The 22916-nt window shown below is 38.9% G+C and overlaps 1 protein-coding gene across 1 annotated transcript in view; it reads left to right on the forward strand.

Moving 5' to 3' along the window:
- The first annotated feature begins 8594 nt into the window (after nucleotides 1-8594).
- Nucleotides 8595-22916, forward strand: part of sema3b (sema domain, immunoglobulin domain (Ig), short basic domain, secreted, (semaphorin) 3B) — a 29410-nt gene continuing 15088 nt past the window's right edge. Inside the window, exon 1 of the mRNA XM_057356305.1 lies at nucleotides 8595-9054. The gene's annotated coding sequence lies outside the window, so the exon portion shown is untranslated. The remainder of the gene's footprint in view (nucleotides 9055-22916) is intronic.

Here is a 22916-nt window from a genome sequence, read left to right on the forward strand (position 1 = left end):
TAATGCCCAACCTATTTATACCACAATATACCTCTTCCTATTAATTCTCTCTCTCACTTTCTCTCGCCTTATTGCTTTCTCCCTCCTTCCGCAGGGACGTCTGCCAGGTTACCTTGAAACCAATCCCCTGCCCACTGTGCACTGTAGTGCTCCAAGTTATGAACTCACAATTAATCACAAACCACATTTTAATATGCTTCCTTTTGTCTAAAACGCACATCCACTCTGCCTTATACTTGCACAAAACTACACGCACACACATACACACAGTTTCGCAGATATAATATGGGCCATTGACATTGACTGTAGGATATTTTCCTTCTCCTTTTCTCTGTGTTTCTCTCTGTTCATAAAAGGTGTGTTGGTGAGGTCTGCATGCATTGGTAAGTGTGTGTGGTGTCTCTTAATTTGGCACATTGTGTGTTATCTGCGGTTCAGCGCTCATACATAAGGTAATGTCAGAAGAGAATGCGCTCTAGCAACATAGAATGACGCTGAAAAATGCATTCAGTAAATGACAGGATGTGTTTGTTTGTCTATTACAAACGTTATGTGGTGGTACCACACTGTAATAAAGTGATGTTATCAGATGGTAAAAACTTTAGTCCTGTGATTCAGACTTTAGTTAAAGGTCCAGTGTATTACATTTAGCGGCATTGCAATCAACGGCTCACTCCACTCCACCCCTCCATTTCGAAGCACTACGGTGGCTGACACAGAACTAAGATGTTGTTTTTTTGCCAAGGGAGATAACATATTTAAGAAATGCGCTCTGTAGAGCAGTTTGTCCGTTTAGGGCTACTGTAGAAACAACATGTCAAATTCCTGCAGTATATGTAGATAGAAATAGCTCACTCAAACATATAATGTTTTTATACACCTCTGAAGACATAGGTATGTATATTATATTGCATTCTGTCAATACATCCTCCAAAAATGACACACTGGACCTTTAATTCAGAGTAGTCCCATCAGCCAAAAAGGAAAGTAATTGCATGACTATTTCTAGCTTAAAGAGGACATGACCCTTCATGCTGACAAAATACTGGAAAATGTGTAAAGAAGAATTTCTGTCCAGAAACGTATTGTTTTTCTTGTAGTAGTTTTCTTAGATGCCAGGCAAAGTTTGGCGAAGAAACTGCGAGAGGACTGTGGGTGTGTTGTCCGAAGCCTACATTCAGATTGTAGCAGAACCGTGTAGACTTAATTGTGAATCAAATGAATCTGAAAGAGAGTCATGCAGTTCAAAGGCAGGTTAAACAGACAATCCATCATTCTGAACTCCCTCAGACTCTCTCAACACTTCTTTTCTTCCTTTTCTTTTCGTTTAGTGCTTCTTTCCCTCCAGTGACTCAGTCTGTCCCTTTGTGTTTAGTCCTGGAGACACAACACGAGTGTGTGTGGCCAAGGACAGTTCGCATGGAGCTCTTTGTTTTTGTCTGTGTGGCCACTTGGTCCTTGCACACCTCATTAGCTGTAACCACTGCTGGTTACCACAGAAAATGTGTGTCAGTATGTAAGTGCTGTTCCATTCCCTGATCTTCTAAAATGAGCAGCTCTGAAGGAGAAAGTGAGAGAAGGAGAATAAAAGAAAGAGAGGCCGCGACTATTCAAAAGCTCTGTTCCGTTCTTTTAAAGTTGAACCCACAAAATAACATTGTGCACACAAGCACTCCGTAGGTATTTGGTAGTGAGCGAGCGAGAGAGAGAGAGAGAGAGAGAGAGAGAGAGAGACAGAGAGCAATTTGAGTCTAGAAGTTCCTTTGAGCAATACCGATCTTTTAGCCACATGGCATTTATGGAAATTCAATATCCTGATGCTTAAGTTTGTATTTGGATGTGTCCCGAATACTGTACTATGCAGTTGGATGCTTTAAAAAATAGTTCTAAATAATACAATTGATCAAAATTCAGTCACATTCGGTCATTATTTCCCTTGTTTTGTGTCCAAACTGAATTTCCTACCAAATCATGTCCAAGTCATTTAATAGCTTTGGATGGGTGACTGACTTAAAAGACATTAATCACTGTCAATCGTCCCATTCCAATAATAATATACAGACAAACAGATCACTTTAATTATAGTTTTTAACTTTAATGATATTATTCTGTGTCCTTTTGAATGCTTGACAGCTCTCATTACAATTGTACTTCTGACTGATCTCCAAAATTTCTGAAAAGAATGACGTGAGGGTAAGAGAATGAACGAATGAACTTAAATAAAATAGTGTAATGTAAACGTACGATAATGCCATGATGTTGAACACCTACCTCAAGTCAGGCCCTATCCCAAGCTGTTTTCCTAATACAACAGATTTCATACAGATCCAACCCTAACCACACTAATGTGGTAATATTCCGTTTACAGTTTACTCACCTGCAGCCTAAATCTGTCACCACTCATCTGTTACCCAGAGTTCATTGCAGGCCCACATGTTCAATATTAAATGCTCAGTAATTTTAGTTTCCTTACACACACAGCAGCTCCCGCTAATGGAACAGCCAGACAAGCATCTGTTTTATCAATGAAAAACAGAGAATTAAAGAAGAGAGAGAGAGAAAGGATATAAGAATAAAGTGAGTTTGGTGTCAGTGGGCAAATGGTTTAGAAATGAAACGTGTTTCAAAGTTTAACAGGGATCGAAAGACAGAGAGGGATTTATATCAGTAAAAGAGGATGAAAGACAGGAAAACTTTGACTAAGTAACCTACCACCCGCTGTGTACATGTGTGTGTGTGTGTGTGTGTGTGTGTGTGTGTGTGTGCGTGCGTGCGTGTGTGCTTGCTACTTACAAATAAGTACAAATCTGTGCCCAGAATTGTTCTTATTTTTCAGAAAAGTCTCAGTTTTCTGAGTTCTATACAGTTGCAAAAGTTATTCTATACAAAACATATTTAGGTAAGTAAATGTGAGTGTATGTGTATGCAGACAGCTACACTAAGAGCATCTGATATCTGTTTGACAGGCTGTTTTTAATGGCTAATCTCAACGTGTGTGCAAATCTGAGAGTGATGTGTGCTGATTCTTCATTTTTATATACGTGGCCAGCACATCAAAGGATTTGGAAATAGATCAGAGTGAGTCAGAGACGTTTCAGACGTAATAAAAATAGGGATGAAAACTTAAAGAAAAAGTTAACCAGTTTACTAAATCGAAGTTTTTATTACTTTGAACACACAACCGAACACAGTTGTTTGGCAGATATGGAAAGAGTTCAAGGAACAGAAAAAAAGGCACTTTCAGCCATTAAGAATGACAAGAAAGGGTAAATTTGCAGATGGTAGGATGAAAGGAAGAAAAGAAGAGACCACATACTCTGCTGATATGAAACTCTGTTCTGAGCTCTGAATTGACTGTTCAGTTCATTACATTGTTGTAACAAATATAAATCATCTGATGTGATGAGTATGTGTGTGCAATGAAAGAACAATTAGCATTTAAATAGATGACAGTATGTCATATGATGTCACAGTGATGTAAAAGGTCATACTGTGCTACAGTAGTCATACCACATACAGTAATATCCCACTCACCTCCCACTCATTCACTGTGATCTCTTTATTTTTACTAATTCACAGTCATTTACTTTGTCTGAGCATTTAAAGGCTATTTGCTGTTATGCCAGATAAGATGACAAAATAAACCTTTAACAGATATACGTATTGTTAACGAAATGTTCTTTTGCGTTAATGCACCAAAAATACTTGTGACTCATATTGCATTCAGGGGAGTGTAAATTAATAAAAAATGACAAGCCCTTTGCTATATGTCCCTTCCAAGCTTTCTTTCGTCGTAAGAAATACGTAAACACAGTAAACTATTTACAATTTTACTAAATTAAAGTTATTTGTATATCAAAAGTTAAACGTTTCAGTACATTTCAGCCTAGTACTCAGGGGCATCTGCTAATGTTTTTTTCTTTAAATATCATTATAAGCACTAACGTTAAGTTTAGCTGCAATTACCCAGACCCTCACACGTGGCTACAGCATGTGAGTCAGTGTGTGTCAGGGAAAGCCCAAACTCTTTAAAGTGACTGAATTACAGTGTATGAGGGAGCAGAGGGAAGTCCCGGTCTTTGCACCAACTTCTGTAAAACAGCAAATGTGTATCTTTATAACTGTAATAAGATTAAGTACAAATCAGAGACAGACATCTGTACAAGTGTTGCTTGAACATGAAATGTATGAATTTCTCCATTTTATCCTTGCTTTCCTATAATCTGTGGCCTAGTGTACTGTCTTGCATCCTTTTTTTTCACATAATTTTGGCAGTTGTTTTGTGGACGGCATAAATTTATGTGTGTTTTGCATAATTCTCCACTTTTGAGGAATCATGCAAAACACATTTGTGACGGAAAATAGCTCTGTGGCTTAAAACAGACAATTAAGGTTGTAAACCATTCAGTAGTGTTTGTGTAATGTGTAATGTGGCCGGTAAATAGCATTTAAAACCCATTGAAAATACATAAATTCTTAAAACAGGAATTGAACAACGTAATTCATTTAAGGTTACAACATGACACCGACAAATACGTTTTTCATTTTGTGAAAAACACTGAATTTAACATGAAACCTTTTTATTCTTTTGCCGTGCATTTGGGTTCTCAACATTATGCTGTAGTCCTTGCTTACATAGAGCTAGCCCACAATTAAATGTTTCTGTTTTATCAAATTTAGGTTTGTGACATGAAGTTTATATAATTCTTCTTATCATAACCAGCTTTTAAACAGCTTTCAAAGATGCAGGCAGAGCTGAAGTCTACATTTTTTAATACCTGGCTTAAATTGCTTAAACATTTCCGCTTAATAGTTCACATCTGTTTTTTAAAAAGTGTCAGTGTTCTGTTCTTTCAAACTATTTGTTGTGAACTTTAAAGCTTGACCTCACAGCGTGATAAATATCAACAGACTTGTATGCTATTGATGCACACACACGCTCATGTAGTAGATGCACTGTATCCAACACACACATGCACTGTTCTATAGCTTTTTCCAGAAACTATGGTGTCCTTTCATTTTTGTCTCATTTAGAACCCTTCCTCTCTCTCTCTCCTACTCTCTCATGTCCTATCTGAGCAAGCATTGATTGATAAACTGTTTTCAAGGCTCAGCCACACTGATAGCAAATGCACCGCAATCCTCCCAAAGACCTTGAGTAGTGTGTGTGGTGTGAACACATTCATCAGTTTGCTAATGCGCCATGAACTGTCACATTGCGGTATTGTACTCTGCTGGCAGGTAACAAGTCAAACAGGGTTTAAAGTATTCTCGCCCGACACTGCCACGCACGCCGGCCTACCCAAATGCCCCGGCTACGACTGTAGGGTCAGAGCGGGCGGAGCTACTTGTCAAAGGTCATCCTGACAGGAACAATACTGACCAGACAGACTGCACTAAAACAACACACGCACAATATAATGATGCATTTGCTATCTGAGGTTGAGGCAGAGGTTTTAAAAGCAAGGGGGCTCGGCTCTGCATTTTGAAACAACATCAGAATTCCGCTGCGCTTTGTGTGAGTGGAAGACTTTGGCCGGAATGCCTGAATTCCTCTCAGTCCGTCAGGAATGCCGGCTGAAGCGAATAACAGAGAAGCAGAGGGATCAAGCTGGGAACATTAGGATTTGATTTTTCTGACCGGAGACTGGCACTCTGGGTATTAATTGTCATTACTTATTAACATCATCACAGGATCTGTGAAATTAAAGATAAAATACCATTCTGGTGGGCAGTTCCCCTCTCCTCCTTCCCACACTTTAACCCTAGTTGTGATGTTTACACATATAATCGTACATATACATAAGCAATGTTAAATAATAGACCTATTCTTAATTATCATGATTTAGATGCAACAGTAAAAGCTATTACTGTAAAAACTCTTTAATACTTGAACATTAAAGTCCTAGTGTGATTTATAATGCCAGGGAATATACTATGATTTGATCTAACAGTGATTTGTGGCAGAGCATTGTTTTTTTCCACATCACTTTATCTTCAAATAACATTAATAGCTGAAAACATTTCAGTGTCAAGACTATATAAATTCCAGTTGTGTAACAGATCAGTGGTTATAAAGGATAGACATTAAGCCAGAGTCAATGCATAAAGCGCTCCATTATGAGCTGAAGCCAAACTTGGCTACCACATCCCTTCTACAATTCACAAACATCTGATCTCATTTAAAACAGAATAACTTATACAATATTTCAGTTGGAATAGCTTGACACGTGTCATTCCCACTAGAAAGCATTACAAAAACAATTTAAATTATTAATGAACGCTTGTATTTCATCTTTTAATCTTTTTATGACTGTAATGTTGATGGACTGTTAAGTAATACTTTAATCAATTGTCTTGTATACAACAAAATATTATTTAATAGGCACAACATTTTGAAATGATTTAATTTAAAGTTATGAGTGCCAGGAATATTTAAAGAGCTTTATTTAAATGAATTGAATGCCTTATATTTGCATGTGTTAGTTGTAAAAGATGAAGCATTACACTTACTGTATAGTAAGAGTAGTAGAATCATACTTTTTATTTGCATAAATAATTGAAATAGATTATATTAATTTAAATGCTTGTGTGGTAACTGAGGTCACAGGTTTAATCCCAGGTTGGGGCATCCCAGGCAAAAATAATATGATGCCCATCATATTCCCTCACGACTCTGCCCTTAAGCAAGCCTCCTAACTCAAGGTTGTACAGAAATATACATTACAAGGATCTGTAATTACTGTACTGTAAGATAAAAGGAAGCGATTCTGAATTTAATGCAAGGTTATATCTGAACTTAATGCAAGGTTATAGCTCTCCGATATGAGTTGGGTTAAAGTAACACAGGTTATGTAATTTTGTGTGTAGTTCATGTGGGGTGGTCCTGTCCTTCATGGGTTTGACAGCATCAGTCTTGTTTTTGTTTGTGCTACTCCACCTGGGCTAGAACGCACACACATACACGTAAACTATCGAAAGGGACAGTGTTTGTGTGTGTGTGTGTGTGCGTGTGCGTGTGCGTGTGTGTGTGTGTGCGTGTTCATGCACTTTCATATATTCGACAATAAATTTACTTATACAGAAAAGAAAGAAGAAAATAGATTAATAGCAGATATAAATGTGGAGGTATAATTGTAAAATGTTATTGAGTTAATGTGTATGTGTGCTTGCGTGTGTGTGTGTGTGTGTGTGTGTGTGTTCATGTTTGTATATCCCGGTGGGGACCTAAACCTGAATACACACCAACACATGGGGACTCGTGTCACCGTGGGGACCAAAATTGAGGTCCCCAAGGGCAAAAAAGCTAATAAATTGTACAGAACAATATTTTTTACAACTCTAAAAATGCAAAAAGTGTTCTATGATCTTTAGGTTTAGGGATAGGGTTAGGGATAGGGGATAGAATATACAGTTTGTACAGTATAAAAAACATTACGCCTATGGACTGTCCCCACGGGGATAGTCAACCAAAGCCTGTGTGTGTGTGTGTGTGTGTGTGTGTGTGTGTGCGTGCGTGCGTGCGTGCGTGCGTGCGTGTGTGTGTGTGTGTGTGTGTGTGTGTGCGTGTGTGTGTGTGTGTGTGTGTGTGTGTGCGTGTTAATGTTTGTATATCCCGGTGGGGACCTAAACCTGAATACACACCAACACATGGGGACTCGTGTCACCGTGGGGACCAAAATTGAGGTCCCCAGGGGCAAAAAGGCTAATAAATTGTACAGAACAATATTTTTTACAAATCTAAAAATGCAAAAAGTGTTCTATGATCTTTAGGTTTAGGGATAGGGTTAGGGGATAGAATATACAGTTTGTACAGTATAAAAACATTACGCCTATGGACTGTCCCCACGGGGATAGTCAACCAAAGCCATGCGTGTGTGCGCATGAAGCTAATGTAAAAAAAAGGATTAACATTATGGGCTGCTGACGACATTAGGTCTCCATGATAGCTTATGGTAATGTATCATATAACATGGGTCATATCTCTCTCTTTCTCTTTCTTTCTCTTTCTCTTTCTCTTTCTCTTTCTCTCTCTCTCTCTCTCTCTCTCTCTCTCTCCCTTTGAGAGTGTTTGATTTTCAAGATTTTAGATACAGTGTTTGCCAAGACCTAGAAATAGACAGTCAGGTGCGTCACAAGAACTGAACGATACAGATTGAAATATTGATGTGTTTGAGAACTTGATGGAATTATACATGCTCACTATTGCTTTCTAGAACGTCTCATTGGCGCTGTAAAGACGCCGCCGAGTCGAAGGTTTGCAGCGTAGCTCACACAGCTCTGTGTGTTTGCATTGAGAGCAGTTTGAAAGATTAATTTCATAAAGGCACCAATATAAACAAACAGTTAATGATTTACCTCATCTGTGAATTTACCTTCGGTGAACCGAAGTCACACGTGCAGTCCAAAGGAGCCCAGAGTCAGGAAGCCATCCAGAGCTAATGAAAAACATCTACATAACAAAAACCACACATTTGATAGTGTACATCACAATAAACCAAACAGAAAGACTTTCACCTCTGACCAGTCTCCACCCATAATAGCCTGCCATCAAGAATGGGAGTGGCTGAGAGAGGGAGGGGAGAGAGAGGGAAAGCTGGAGCAGTCTGCTGGAGCAGTCACTGTAACAGCCAAAGCCGAGAGGGACTGAAAGCAAAGAGAGAGAGAGAAAAGCTAATAGAAAATAAAGTAAGGTAGAAAAGGTAGTAAGTACAGTAAGTAAGGTAGAAAAATTAAGATTGACTCAAAATTACAGAGAGAAAACAGAGCAAGGAAGCATAACTGGAAAACCACTTCAGCCTGGGACAGAAGAGACTGAAGGAGAAAAAGAGACGCATGAAATAACTGAAATCTTGGATTTGAGACACATGTTCATGCGTGGACTGTCGCTGCTGTGATCTGTCATTCCCCGGCCGTTTAGTGTGTGCTTCAGAAGCAGAGGAGAGAGAGTGTGTGTGAGCCTGTTGTTCCTCTGGAGTCTACGGGACCATGGCACCTGTCAGAAACGGATGAACTTCAGCCTTGAAAGACTCTCAGAAGAAACAGAAAAAACGGGTGAGGGAGTTTCTTTTTATGTGTAAATATGCTTGAATGCACTGCGAGTGTGTTTGTGAATGAAGGTGAGTGCATTAAAGACGTATTGCTGTTTAATAGTGTTTAGCTCAAAGGCATCTATATTTAACAATATTTGATGTGTTTAGGAATATGGTTTTTGTTTAAAGTTCATATGAATGTGGATAAAAGATAGTGAGTAGGAAGCCTTCCACTGCGACAAGCTGTTTGACCTCTTTGAATGTGTGTGTGCAACATATTGTGTGGTGTGTGAACAGATTGTGATTTTGGTGTTGTTTTATAGCTATAAACGTTGTTTAATTTAATAGATTGTGCGTGGTTAAACTCAGGTCTTGTACGTGAAACCTGGTGTGTGTAGACTGACCTAACTGGACTGTTTTTTCTTAATATAGAATGATATTAAAAGATAACAGGTCTGAGAATGAGAAAGGGAGAGAGAGAGAGAAAAAGACAATGATGGAGAAAGACATGTTCATTCTGTAAGAGTGTTTCTTCTGAAATATTTACCACCCTGCAACCCTGACATTTCTAGTGACGCATGGGATGATGTTCTCTGGTTCACACAAAGAGCAAAACACTGTTATCATCACTAAATCATAAACATTTAAAGATTTTTATAGTTTTAACGCCAAAACCATCAGATTGTTGAAAAGATGTAAGTGTGCACATGCACACAGAATTCCCATTAGCTTGTATTGTTTGTCCCTCAACTTAACCCACATAGAAACAATTTTGCATTTTTAGATTTTTATCGGGGGGACCATTGGCCGGTATAGGTGATTTCAGGTTTTACTGTCCTTGTGGGGACGTTCGGTCCCAATAGCATAGGCAAAACCTGACCCGCAACGCACACATACAGACACTTCATACCATGCGCTACCCAAAATAGTAATTAACCACACAAACACACACACATGCAGTCACACTAAAACACCGCATGCTGTGTTCTTGGTCAGCTGTGTTTTTGGTGAAGGGAAGAATGTTGTGTTGGTTTAGCGGCGACTCTGAGGGAACATTGTGCGTCAGTGACTTCGTGTGAGTGCGCTGGATAAAATCACACGCTAGGACTCGTGCACAACCATGAGGTCCCATGCTGTCCTCTATTGTGCATCTTCAAGTGACTTTCTCTATTTTTTCGCTGGCTCCTTGATTCTTGCTCTCAGGATTAGGGGGTGGGTCGAGAGACAGAGTAGGAGAGGAGTAGAGAGAGATTAAGAGAGCAAGAGCTTTTAGCCTGCTGTCTCAGCCGGTGTGGATCGTTAATTGAGCTGCTCCCATAGGGGGGTATCAGACCCCAGATTAATTTGGCTCCCCCTCCTCACACACACTCGCACAGAAATGCGTTTTGCCTCACACACACTTTCAGGGACCTTTATATCCATCTATTAGAGCACAATTGTCAGATGCCTTGTCACTGCTGGAGTTTCTATTTTGATATAAGTTTGTGTGTGTGTGTGTGTGTGTGTGTGTGTGTGTGTGTGTGTGTGTGTGTGTGTGTGTGTGCGTGTGCGCGCGCGTGTGCGTGTGTGTGTGTGCGTGTCAATGATCTGTAGACTTTAAACACATTACATTGTTTTCAAAAATCCATTCTCTGTAGGACTGAAAATATTTTTCCTTGTTTTAATTTCTCTTTTTTTACCCTTAATTTTTTGACTTTTTTGAAGAACTCAACCTACTATGTCAATCATTTCAGTACATTTGAGGTGCAAGTCATACACTTCACATTTAGAAAGACTGAACTAGTTACATCATCATCTCCACCAGGAAAGCTATTTGACTCATTCACAGTGTATTAATTAAAATAATTGATCATTTATAAATAATCATTTTAATAAAAAAAAATTATCAAGACTTTTAAACAGTATATAATGGTAAAGATTTGGGGCTGTGGAAGGATAGAGGACTGAGGTTAACTGCATTCTGCCATCCATGTTCCTGTCCACTCGCTGCCTCCTGAACATTTGCTAGAAACATCATGCAAATAACTGCACCAGAGCTACATTCAAAACATAAATCCAATATGGTCTTCCTGGGCTTGGCGAGAAGCAGATTTTAGATTCAGACGCTGTTCAGAAGAATTTAGATCACCAAGTTCTTTCATAGTAGTGATAAACATGATAACCAAAAGATACCTGTATACAATGTTTATTCCTCATAACAAACACTACAGCAATGAAACTTTTATAATCTCAATAGTAGCTTAAGCAAAAAGAAATTCATGCGAGAATCAAGTACAGTATGTTGTAAGTATTTAGGATCTTTTAGTTTCTAGTCTAACATTTGTGAAACATGTTCATGTGATATGTGTATAAGAGACATGTGTAAACTTGAAAGGAACTTTATACAGCACATGAACTAAAATGACTTTAAAACTAATCGGTTTGCCTCTGCATCAGTAATATTTTGTTGTCTAATACAATGAACAAGTCTACTTTTTAACCGAGGCTTCAGTATCTAAATTCTTATGGAGCCGCAGTAGTTTGTATAAGTTAATAATTGAAAAATAACAGCTTTATCTATGATATTTTATCTCTTCCTGTTTTCATTATTAAGATATTGACTCTGCTTATGTTGAGTCTCTCTGACACCTTTTGCCCCTCATAAGAATTCCAGCTAAGGTTGGTTATGAAGAAACAGAACTAAATCACCAAGTACAAAAATGTTGAATAGGTCAGTTTACCGAAGGAGGGACTCCCACAATTCACTCGAGGGAGAAAGAGAGATAAAAGAGAGGAAGAGATGGAGCGATAAGCATAGAATGATAGATCAGGCAGGATTAAAGAGCAGTGGAGGTTTGTAATGATACTTGCATACAGGTGTGTGTGTGGATGTGCTGATTAAGGTTATTGTGACAGTCTTTTGTGCTCCTCTTGCCACATTACACACACACACACACACACACACACACACACACACACACACACACACAAACACACACAGCGAAACATGTAATTTGTTGTAGTATTATTATGGAATCAACATACAGTTGTTGGTAAACAGGGACATTTCATCGCCATCTGTTGCTTTGAAATAAAGTATTGCATTTGTAATTTTTTTTCTTTTATTTAGTAAAGTTTTTTATAATTTATCTACACTTTTATGGCAATATCCTCCCCATGATTTAAATGTGACATGCTCACTGGTTTCTCTATAGATATGTAGAGAATTGTTAATTTTGAGCTTTCAACCCCCTTCTCATTGGAAACAGTGGCTTGTGTGTGTATATTTCGGGCAAAAGTATTTCTCAGTTGTTCTGTGTTTATTTTTTGCTGAGAGCCTATGGAGGTATGATCTCATTAGGCAGTGCCTGCAGAAGTGTGCGTGTGGGGGGTGTGCGAGGGTGAGTGTACATATGGGTCACCAAAATGACAAAACATTGTGGTTGATTAAAAAGAGGGAGGCACATGCTTCTCAAGTGCTTTAAAAAGGGAGTGTGTTTGTTTGTGTTGCGTATGTATGTTTGTGTTTGTATGTGGCCATGATTAAAGGAACAACAGGTAAATCACGTTGACCTGAAAGTAGATGAGGACATAGTGAATGAAAGAGAACAGAGAGAGACTCTAAATACTTCAGCATCCCTCCATTCATCCCAATCGGTCTGTCATTGACTTTCAGCCTGATTCAGAGGTCACGCGCATGGATTTAACACAAGCAGGGGACAGAATACAGCGTGACACCTTTTTAAAGGTGGGAATGAATGTGCGACACTGATAGATTTCCTCTTTAATAGAAGTGGACTTAAGTGTGACCGGACTAAAAGATGCCACTATGTATATATCCAAACAGAGACAGACAGTTCGAGAGAAAGATGCATTTAAAAGGCATTAAGGATTATGGGTAATGGAGCAGGGCCGTCAGTGTGGATTAGCTAATGCTCATCAGAGAGTAGAAGAGTATGTGTGTAGATTTGTGTGTTTAAAAGGGGGAGAATGCAGGTCTATGTGCACCCCTCAATAGTAAGCTGCTCAAGTCAGCATGTGTATGTGTGTGTGTGCCTATGTTGCATCCTGGCTCATTACACTGTAGTGGTCGACTAAAGTGTATGTTCAGCAGCAGCCTTTAAATAATGAAAGAAGATCGGATGTGCAAAAAGAGCTGTGCTGTGTTTGAGAGAGAGAAAGAGTGCGTGTGTGTGTGTGTGTGTGTGCGTGTGTGTGTGTGTGTGTGTGTGTGTGTGTGTGTGTGTGTGTGTGAAAAATTTAGTCCTTTGATCCGATGAGATGGGGGTCACTGCATCCTGTGATTTGGTGCCCACAAACCCCCTAACAATACCTGTGTGTGTGTGTGTGTGTGTGTGTGTGTGTGTGTGTGTGTGTGTGCGTGTGCGTGTGCGTGTACGTGTGTGTGTGTGCGAGAGAGAGAATGTGTGTGTGTGTGTAAGAGAGAGAATAATCCTCTCTAAACTTATTTAATTTAGTGTGGGACGATGTTCATTGCTGCAATGAGAATGGGTTTACAGAACATATTGTACTGCAGAAGCTCAATATGCAAGAAACTGAGGAGAAACTCATGATCAACTTAAATATAATGACAAGTCTTCTTTCTCACTGCGTGTGTGTGTGTGTGTGCGCGTGTGTGTGTAGTGTTGAATGTCCATTGCCCTTCGAGATTCTGCCCAATAGCAATCTCAGCACTAGTAAATCAATACCTGTCCATCACATACACACACACACATACGCACACACCTGGCTGCTGTACACACCCTCGATGGTTATTTGCCCCGGGGCACCTCAGAGCAAAGAGTGGGGCAGTTTTGTCTGCGTATGTGTGTGTGAATGAGAAATGTGGGATTCTTTGGTTTTCTTGTTCCTAGGTGGTTTATAACAGTTTGTTTTTTATGTAATGAATCAATTAGTGGGTAATATTGGCATTCCTACATTTTGCCATCAGCACTGAAACTTTCTGAACTGTGTGTAGAACTGACCCTCTCCTGAGACCCTCTGTCACTGTGTATAGGTATGAAAGTGAGTGTTGTGTTGTGTGAGTGTGTAGGTTCCAAAAGAATGCAGGCAGGAATTTGGTTCATTGTCTGAGCTCCCGTCTCCCACACACACACATCAGCAATATCATCAGCATCTCAACACACTTGAAAACTGTACATGTACGTTAAATTTTATTGTCACATTTCTTTGGTCTCGGAAACCCACAACACTTAAGTAAAGAGCAAGCAAAGTTAATTTAGTCCATATGTTAATCTTGCACAACTAGAATATTTGTGTTTAAGAAAGAGTATGAGAAAGAAAGATTCAATGTCAATTTAATCCCGTAGGACGAATGAGTGGATTAATATTGTTAAAGGAATCCACGACCAAGTGATTAAATGTCTGTCTAAGGATTAACCATTTTCGTATGATGACAGACAGTGAGATACTGTATATATTCATGGCCCAGAACTTACTTTTGTTACTCTTGCAGAAAAAAAAGGGGGAAAAATACACAGGCATAATTATTATTTTTTGTCAGCCAACAAACAGTGTTTGCATATTGTTAAAAATAATCATTTTATCCCGATGATTAAGATTTTTTAGCTATTTCCCCCTGCATATTGATAACCAAAAATATTAGCCACCATATTGTATATGAGTTAAAGGTCCAGTGTGTGAAATTTAGCGACATCTAGCGGTGAGGTTGTGAATTGCAACCAATGGCTCACTCCACCCCTCCCTTTCGAAGCACTACGGCAGCTGACACAGAACTAAGATGTCGTCACTTTTCGTTTCTTTACCGAAGGAAATAACGTATTTAAGAAACTCGCTCTGTAGAGCAGTTTGTCTGTTTAGGGCTAACATGGAGAATTCCATGCAAGAGGACCCGCGGTGTACTGTATGTAGATAGAAATAGCTCATTCTAAGGTAATAAAAACATAATGCTTCATTATGTAAGGTCTTTATACACCTCTGAAGACATCGGTGTGTATATTATAGGGTTTTATGTTGCACTTCCCAAAAAGATCAATTGTGAGTAATGCTTGCCAACTTCTTTCTTTCTTTGTCAGTTGCTCTATTTATATGGAGCTTGTTCTGTGTGAAAGCAGGGAACACTTGTTCGGTTTTTCTGCAGCTGTGCTCATTACTAGAATAAATTAAACATTCACCAAAACTAAACACAAAGTCTTAGATCTGCACACATACACGAGACAGCCATGTGTACTAAAGGAGTTGGTCTGGTGGAATTTTGGTGTCTGTTTCCTGCGTCTCTCTCAGACCCCCGTAGTCAAATTGGGTTAAACATGTTTTGTAATAAACCTTTAGCCTGGCACTTGTTTCTTATTTGGTCTGGTTTATTTATATGCTGTGTGGGCCCACAAGGTAAAGATGGAGTATATGATAGAGTTCATTATGAAGTCTGCTCTGGATGTCATAAAAGATTAGTTACACGTAGTTTTGCTGTGTATGTTGAATCTAATAATTTACATTTACTGAGTGATCATTAGGGTACATATTGTTCCCTGATTTACACTTACACAACATATAACCAATTTCCTAGTCTTTATTTAGAGATTTTATTGGTTTTCCTACCCTCATTTTTGTGTCTGTCTCGATCATTCTGTCTTCCTCGTAATAAATGGGTTTTGATTTTTTTGGCTTCAGATGTAGTGAAAAAGCTTTGGGTAGATTGAAAGTGAATCGCAAAGGACTACACACTTTTTAATGTTCATGCATTATAGTGTGTGTGTGTGTGTGTGTGTGTGTGTGTGTGTGTGTTTCCTTGACCTGTAAAATGCATCTTCCTTTCTGTCTTCCCAAGGGTGATTTCCCAAGTGGGCGTTTCTGTGGAAACCATAAATGGCCCACCTGCATGGTCCAATCGCAGTTTTAACTGACACCTGAGAAACAAGGTGTGTGTGTGTTAAACCCATCTGTCATCCTTTACTGGTCTCCCTGCCTTTCAATTACATTCTAATAGAGGGGATTTCTGCCACTTCTGAGGCACTTCATCCAAAGCTGTGTGTGTGAGAGAGACGGGAAGAGTGAGAGAGACTGACATGGGATTAAATAAAAGTATGGTGTATGTACAGTGAACGTCTTGCTCTTGGGTTAGACTAAAGATGGGGAAGGATTGTGGGTCGAAAGGCTCAAACTCAAGCGGTGATCTTCCTCTCTCATCCCATCACAGTCACTGCAGAACCAGTCAAACCACTGATAATCTCTCCTCATCCCCATCACTGCAGACGAATAACATTACTGCTGCATGTGTATGTGGGTACATCATTAGTATTACACCAGAGGCTCTGACAGCTTCTCGACAGTGTGCTGTGACACACACACTCACTGTCTCTTTATCCCGACTCCAGAATCTCTTTTGACAGCTCTTACTGGGAACAGATCTCCAGTCTCTACAGGGAGTAAGTGCAGGAAAATGTGTGGTGTGTGTGTTGTGTGAGGGAAGGGATAGGAGAGGGAAAGCATAATAATCTCCACTTTTTTAAGACTTCCCTCTTTTCTGACTTTTGGGGAGACAAAAGATGCAGTGAGAAAGGGAGAAATCACAATAAGAAAAGGTTTAGAAGTCATAAAATGTGTGTCAATTGAGTTATAAAGCACCTGTCAATCATCCATAATCCTACCTGGGGAAAGGGCTGGGGATTGACCCTCACTGTGTGTGTTTGCTGGATTTCCCACTGGTTTCATACTGCAGCTGTTTTAGGTCAAAGGTCTAATGGAAGCGGCCAGGGACTGATGTTAAATAAGTCTTCTGAGAAAATGTGTGTGGTGAAAAAAAGCTTGAACAGAACTAAACAGTTATGTGCATATTTGTAAACCCGGATAAGTTGGCAATACTCAACGAGCAATACAACGAGTTGCCTCAAAATTTTTGAGTTTTAGAGATTCTTGGTTTAAGTAAGCAGAACCTTCAAATTTTGATTACTGTTAAGTTAAAGTTCTTAACAAATCTTAGTTAGTGCGACTTAAATATTTAATTTATCCTTTTTATGAAATTAAGTAGACAGAACTTAAACAAATAAGTACCAAAATTGGTAATTGGTACCAACATTTTTAAGTTAACTAAACTAAATTCTTTCGGTTTCATTATTTTGCATATTCCTTAGTCTTAATATGCATAAATCAAACACCTTGANCACTTTCTTCTGCAGAACACATAAGAAGATCATTTGAAAAACGGTAACAGAAAACCATTGGTCCCCATTGACTTGTATTGGTTTTGTGTCCATGCAATAAAAGTCAATTGCGGACCAACTGTTTTCTGTTACCAACATTTTTTAAAAATATATTCTTTTCTCATTTCTTCTTATCTTGTTTTGCAGAAGTAAGAAAATTACACGGGTTTAAAATGACAAAATGGTGAGTAAATGATGACAGAATTTTAATTTTAAAGGTGTACTATTCCTTTAAGATCTGTGATACACACTTCACAGTTTAGTTGTAGTCTGAGAACAAAAGTGTAAAACTCTTGATTTAGAAAAAATATCTTAAACAAAATGGTTTAAGGGATTAGGGCTAAATATCATTATCTCTGCATAAACCAAAAAAAGAAAAACACGATAATGTGCATGTTAACTGTAATACATTCTTGCCCACTTCAAAGCATGGAAGATTATGGGTAAAACGGTTTATCCTTATGATGGTTTCACAACTGGGGGAGAGAGAAAAGAAGAGTGTGCAGTTGAAACATGGCTAATAATTCAGTTCGAGAAGCAAATGGAATGTGCGCAGGCTTTAATCACAGGTTCAGATGGGAAGTTTCGTGAAGAAAACACAACCATAAGGAACAAAACTTGGCTTGAGTTGTGGAGCGTGTAATTTCCACCTTCTGAAAGCTGGTGTGCCTTTAGCTTAAATTAGCACATTTAACTGTCAGCTGCGTGAGTTATGACGTGCTCGGTCCTGTAAATTTCAGCCAATTGTAGCGGTTTGCTCCTGGCCAATCAGGTTTGAGTTTTATGGTCAGAAACAGAAGTGGGTGATACAGCGACGTTGTCCTGGTGATAATCACACTCTTAGTTCTGGAATTTGTTTTATGTCATGATGGTGTGTCAGCCACGGTTATGGTGATTAGATATGGGTCTTACAACTCGAGCAATATTGTCCCAGAATCCAACACGGGTTGAGATGGACTGGTATCCCTGTGCTAGACACACACAAACACATGCACACATTTATATGGTAATAAATTGTTTACATAGCAAAATGGAAGATTTTGAGTTGCTTCTTTTGCTTTTTTGAAGAATGTAGGAAAGCAAACCGTTACAACCATCTACAACCATCTTGTAATCTTTCCAACTAGTAGTCAATGGTGGCCAAGAACTGTTTGGTTGCAGCATTCTTCCAAATATCTTTGTGTTCATCGGAACAAAGACATTTATACAGATTTGTAACAACTCGAGGGTGAGTAAATGATGACAATTTTTTTATTTTTGGGTGAACTGTCCCTTTAAGTCTATAAAAACAAAAATACATGAATAAAGTTGTCTGTTTGTGTCATGCAGTAGACATACTTTTTAAGCGAATCTTGAATAAGGGAACAAACTGATATTTACTGTAATTCTCGCTCTGACAATGCTTGACCACCATTGGTCACCATTCACTTTCATTCAATGGAAAGAAATGACTCCCTAGAAGAAATTAAAAGGGTTTCAAAAAACATAAAGGGATGTGTGCGTGCGTGTGTGTGAGATGAATCAGCTGTTATTGACGTCAGCTGGCCATGTTGACGTAATGCTCATTTGTTGAAGTCGTGGGATGTTGTGGTGTGGGACAACAGTTTATAACTCTGAGAATTCCAGGGTGTGTGTTTTACATGTGTTTATCTGTGTGCTCTTCCAAATTTACAAGTGAAACACCCTTCATTTATTGCAGAGCCTATTGAAACGACATCTTCCGCTGTTTTACAGGGTACTTTCTGATAAAACCACACTAAAAGATCTCACCACTGTATCGCCACTCTGCAGCCAACCAATTAAACAAACTCTGCACTAGCAAAGATAAAGTAACATTGTACTGTATGAGTACACACACACCTACATTGACACATGCAGCTGTTGTCTTTGAGGACAGTATCAGAGTGCCACTTGAACTCAAGGGGTTTAAAGTGTTTAATAGACTTTAAAGATTATACAGGAGTACACACATCAAAAACCCAGTGTTACCATGGTAACCACAAAATCGCACCGGGGTTAAGGAGCACTATTATCTGAAACGGAGCAAAAAAGGATCTTTTTCCCATTTATTCAAAGGTGTTTGCACAGTGCCTGGCAACCCTGGATCTTTGCCATACCCCCACACACATGTATTACAAATGACAGATATCTCGATTATATATGCTATTTACACTAATAATAATGACTATATTTGTTTTTCTAAAAAAATGCAAGTGGTGTTTGGTTTCACAAAGGTTGATACTGAGATGTTCTGGGTGGTTGCCAGGGTGTTGCTACGTGGATGCTAAGTTTTTCTGCATTTTGTGGTGCATTGCTAGGCATATACGAAGGACATTTTTAGGTGGTGCATACAGTAGGTTCTTCTGGGTTGTTGCTTACTGACTTAAGTCAAAACTGAAGTCTTTAAAGGTGAAGTGTATGGAATTTAGCGGCATCTAGAGGTGAGGTTGCACTCCATTGCTCGCCCCTCCCTTTCGAAACACTAAGGTGGCTGACACGGACCATGATGTCTTCACGTTTTTGCTTCTTTGCTGAAGGAGATAACGTATTTACGAAACGCGCTCTGTAGAGCAGTTTGTCCGTTAAGGGATACTGTAGAAACCACATGGCGGATTCTATGCAAGGGGACCCGCTGTGTATGTAGATAGAAATAGCTCATTCTAAGGTAAGAAAAACATAACGCTTCATTATGTAAGCTTTTTATACACATCTGAAGACGTAGTTATGTATATTATATTGCATTTCTGTCAATAGATCCTCCAAACAATTACACACTGGACCTTTAAATCTATAGGACCTTTCATATAAGCGTAAGATGAAAATTTGTTTATTTTGTGACCGTTGGGCAAAATAATATATCCAAGAAAAACACACAAACTTAATTTTAAGCAATAGTAACTGTGATGTCTGCGCTATAGCAAACACCCCTAATAAAATTACACACCCAAGACACACAGACTTCAGTCTAAAGAGGAGCTCAGACAGCTTTAATTTTGATGGAGTGTGATAGAGAATGTGTCTGTGTGAGGAAGGATTGTACTTCTGTATTATTCTAAATGGACTGAGGGCTTGCGGCTGACCTGAGAGATCACTGCAGTTACACATCCACATGCTGAAACTTGCCGTTTCGCTCGCAACGGGGCTGAGAGCCGCCAAATTCACTCTTTGGACTCCATTTGAAAGGATTTGCATGTGTATGTGTCTTTGTTGTGTGTATACACGGTATTATCTCAGACAGCGTAGAAGTGGATCTAAAGGAAGAGAGTTTTAGAGCAGTTTGATGTTGTGTCACATCTATACATGTGAGAGATTTGCTAGGAGAGAGAGAGAGAGTGAGTGAGAGAGAGCTGTGGGAAAGACCGCAGAGGGGAGAGTTACTAATGGTAGTGTGCCAAAATGCCCTTGTTAGACCTGCAGAGACCAAAGTCAAGAAGAGAAGTTAGCAAGGTGGGTTGGCTTTTTACACAGACAATGCTAAAGAAAGAATAATGTTTCTCTGTCAGTATGTTTGTTCGTCTGTCTTCCTCTGTCTAGTAGGAAGAAAATCTATTGGTTACCTGAGGTTTCTCACACTGTTGAAGGATTAGTTCAGCCAAAAGTGAACATTCTTTGACTTATCTTCATGCCATTTTCAACCTGTGTGACTTTGTTTCAGCTGAACACAAGAAAAAAGAACTTTGAAGTATTGGTTGCTATTTTCTTTGCAATCACAATGAATGTGGACTGGAGCCGTTTCAGAAAAAAAGCAAAATAAAAATATTTTGTTAGTGTTACAAAGTTATTGGTTTCATAAAACTGTAAAGAATATAGAGTAATGTAAACTTTATTTACATCTCTTTTGAGGCTTGAAAACTTTAGTTCCTATTTGTTGTACTTGTTTTAAAAAAGACCAACCATCTCTCAGAATTGTTTTGTTTAACAGAATCATAGTCAAATCAAAGTCATACAGGTTTAGATCAACAAGAGGGCAAGTAAATAACGTTTTGTGGATGTTTGGGTGAACTATTCCTTTAAGTGCTACTTCCCCTCGCAAAGGCCTTTCCTTACACTTTTCTTTCATTCTTTCTTTTCTGTTTCGCTCCCTTACTGGAGATTCTGACAGTTGGTCTCAGTCCAAAGGAACCGCTCAGTGGAACAATCGACTTCTTTCTCCTCCCATCTCTCTCTCTCTCTCTCTCTCTCTCTCTCTCTCTCTCTCTCTCTGTTCATGTCTCGCAAACACCAAGTGGCATGGATTTAGAATCTTATGACAGCGTAATTATGTCCTCTCGCTTTTCTCTATATAACTTTTTTACTTGTTTTGTCTGGTGTTATTGTTTTGGATTAGAGGTCATAAGGTTAATTATTGTTTGTTTATTTTGGATTTAGAAGCATTTGGTTTTAGGACCTGATTCCTGTGGAGAGGCCTTCCTCTGCGGGTGCGTGCGTGCACGTGTGTCAATCATACACACGTGCACGCACGCACCCGCAGAGGAAGGCCTCTCCACAGGCATAATGACACGAAAAACAATGTAAACATGGTTTACGGGGACACTTTCTGTGTCCTTATAAACAAAATCACTCAAAAACATACTGAATGGTGAGTTTTTAATTAAAGAATGCAGACGTTTTCTATGATGGTTACAATATACAGTTTGTACAGTATAAAAATTGTAACGTCTATGGAGAGTCCTCATTAACCGCATGTGCCAATGTGTATGCGTGTGTGTAGGTTTGGCTACATTTGTAAAGGCTCACTGAATTTTTGAAATAAAAAACATCCACCTTTTCATAAATTGGCTAAATTATGAAAATTAAATGATGTTTGAAGGTTTGTATGATGGTTTGGTTTTAGGCAGTGTATTGAATCTTACTGTGAAAACCAATGTGTCTCCAAAAGAGCCCCTTATTACTAAAGCATCTATGGGTCCGTGTGTATGTGTGTGTTGTAGTTCAGCTATAGCCTTGACTGTAATGATGATGTATGATTTGCTGCGTTGACACGGCCTCTTTGCTTAAAGAGACGTGAAGGACAGAGATGCACTTTTCTGCTGTAGTCTTATATAAATCTCTTAGGATTGGGGGAAGGGGGGGAAGGAGTGAGAATCTACTTGAATGTGTGTGTGTGTCATACATACACACGGGTCTGCAGTAGCTCATATTAACTGTGTGTTTATAGTAAATTAGCACAGCTAATCAGGGTGAAAGCACTATAGACAGAGAGAAACTGTGTGTGTATGTGTTTCATTATATGGCTTCTGCTGTCTGCCTGTGTGAATAGATCCATTATTCGCAGTGAGAGAAACAGAAAGAGGGAAAGAAAGGAGTAGAAAGAACAAAGCTCATTTATGTTTGTATTGGGATGCTACTGTGGTCTAAAACTTAAATAAACTAAAATACTAAAATAAAACTTTTTCTTTTCATTATGAAGAAATGTAACACTAACAGGTTCAGTCGAAGTCCACACACACATATATATATACATACATTTTAGCAAGTGAACTGAAACAGATGTGTGTTTGTGCGTGAGTAAAATCTATATTCAGTGGAGTCAGTAGGTCGCCTTTTATCTTACTGCTGCTGCTTGCTAACACTTATTAAAATTCATCACTGCAGCAAATGGGTATATAAAGTATTTCTGTGTGTGTGTGTGTGTGTGTGTGTTACTTTGGGGCTTTTAGACATTATCATATTCTTTTAACGCCTTTCTGTCTCAAAACATAAATACAGCACCATTTTAGTGTCC

The sequence above is a fragment of the Triplophysa rosa genome, linkage group LG17 (genome assembly GCF_024868665.1).
Source record: "Triplophysa rosa linkage group LG17, Trosa_1v2, whole genome shotgun sequence".
Classification (NCBI taxonomy): Eukaryota; Metazoa; Chordata; class Actinopteri; order Cypriniformes; family Nemacheilidae; genus Triplophysa; species Triplophysa rosa.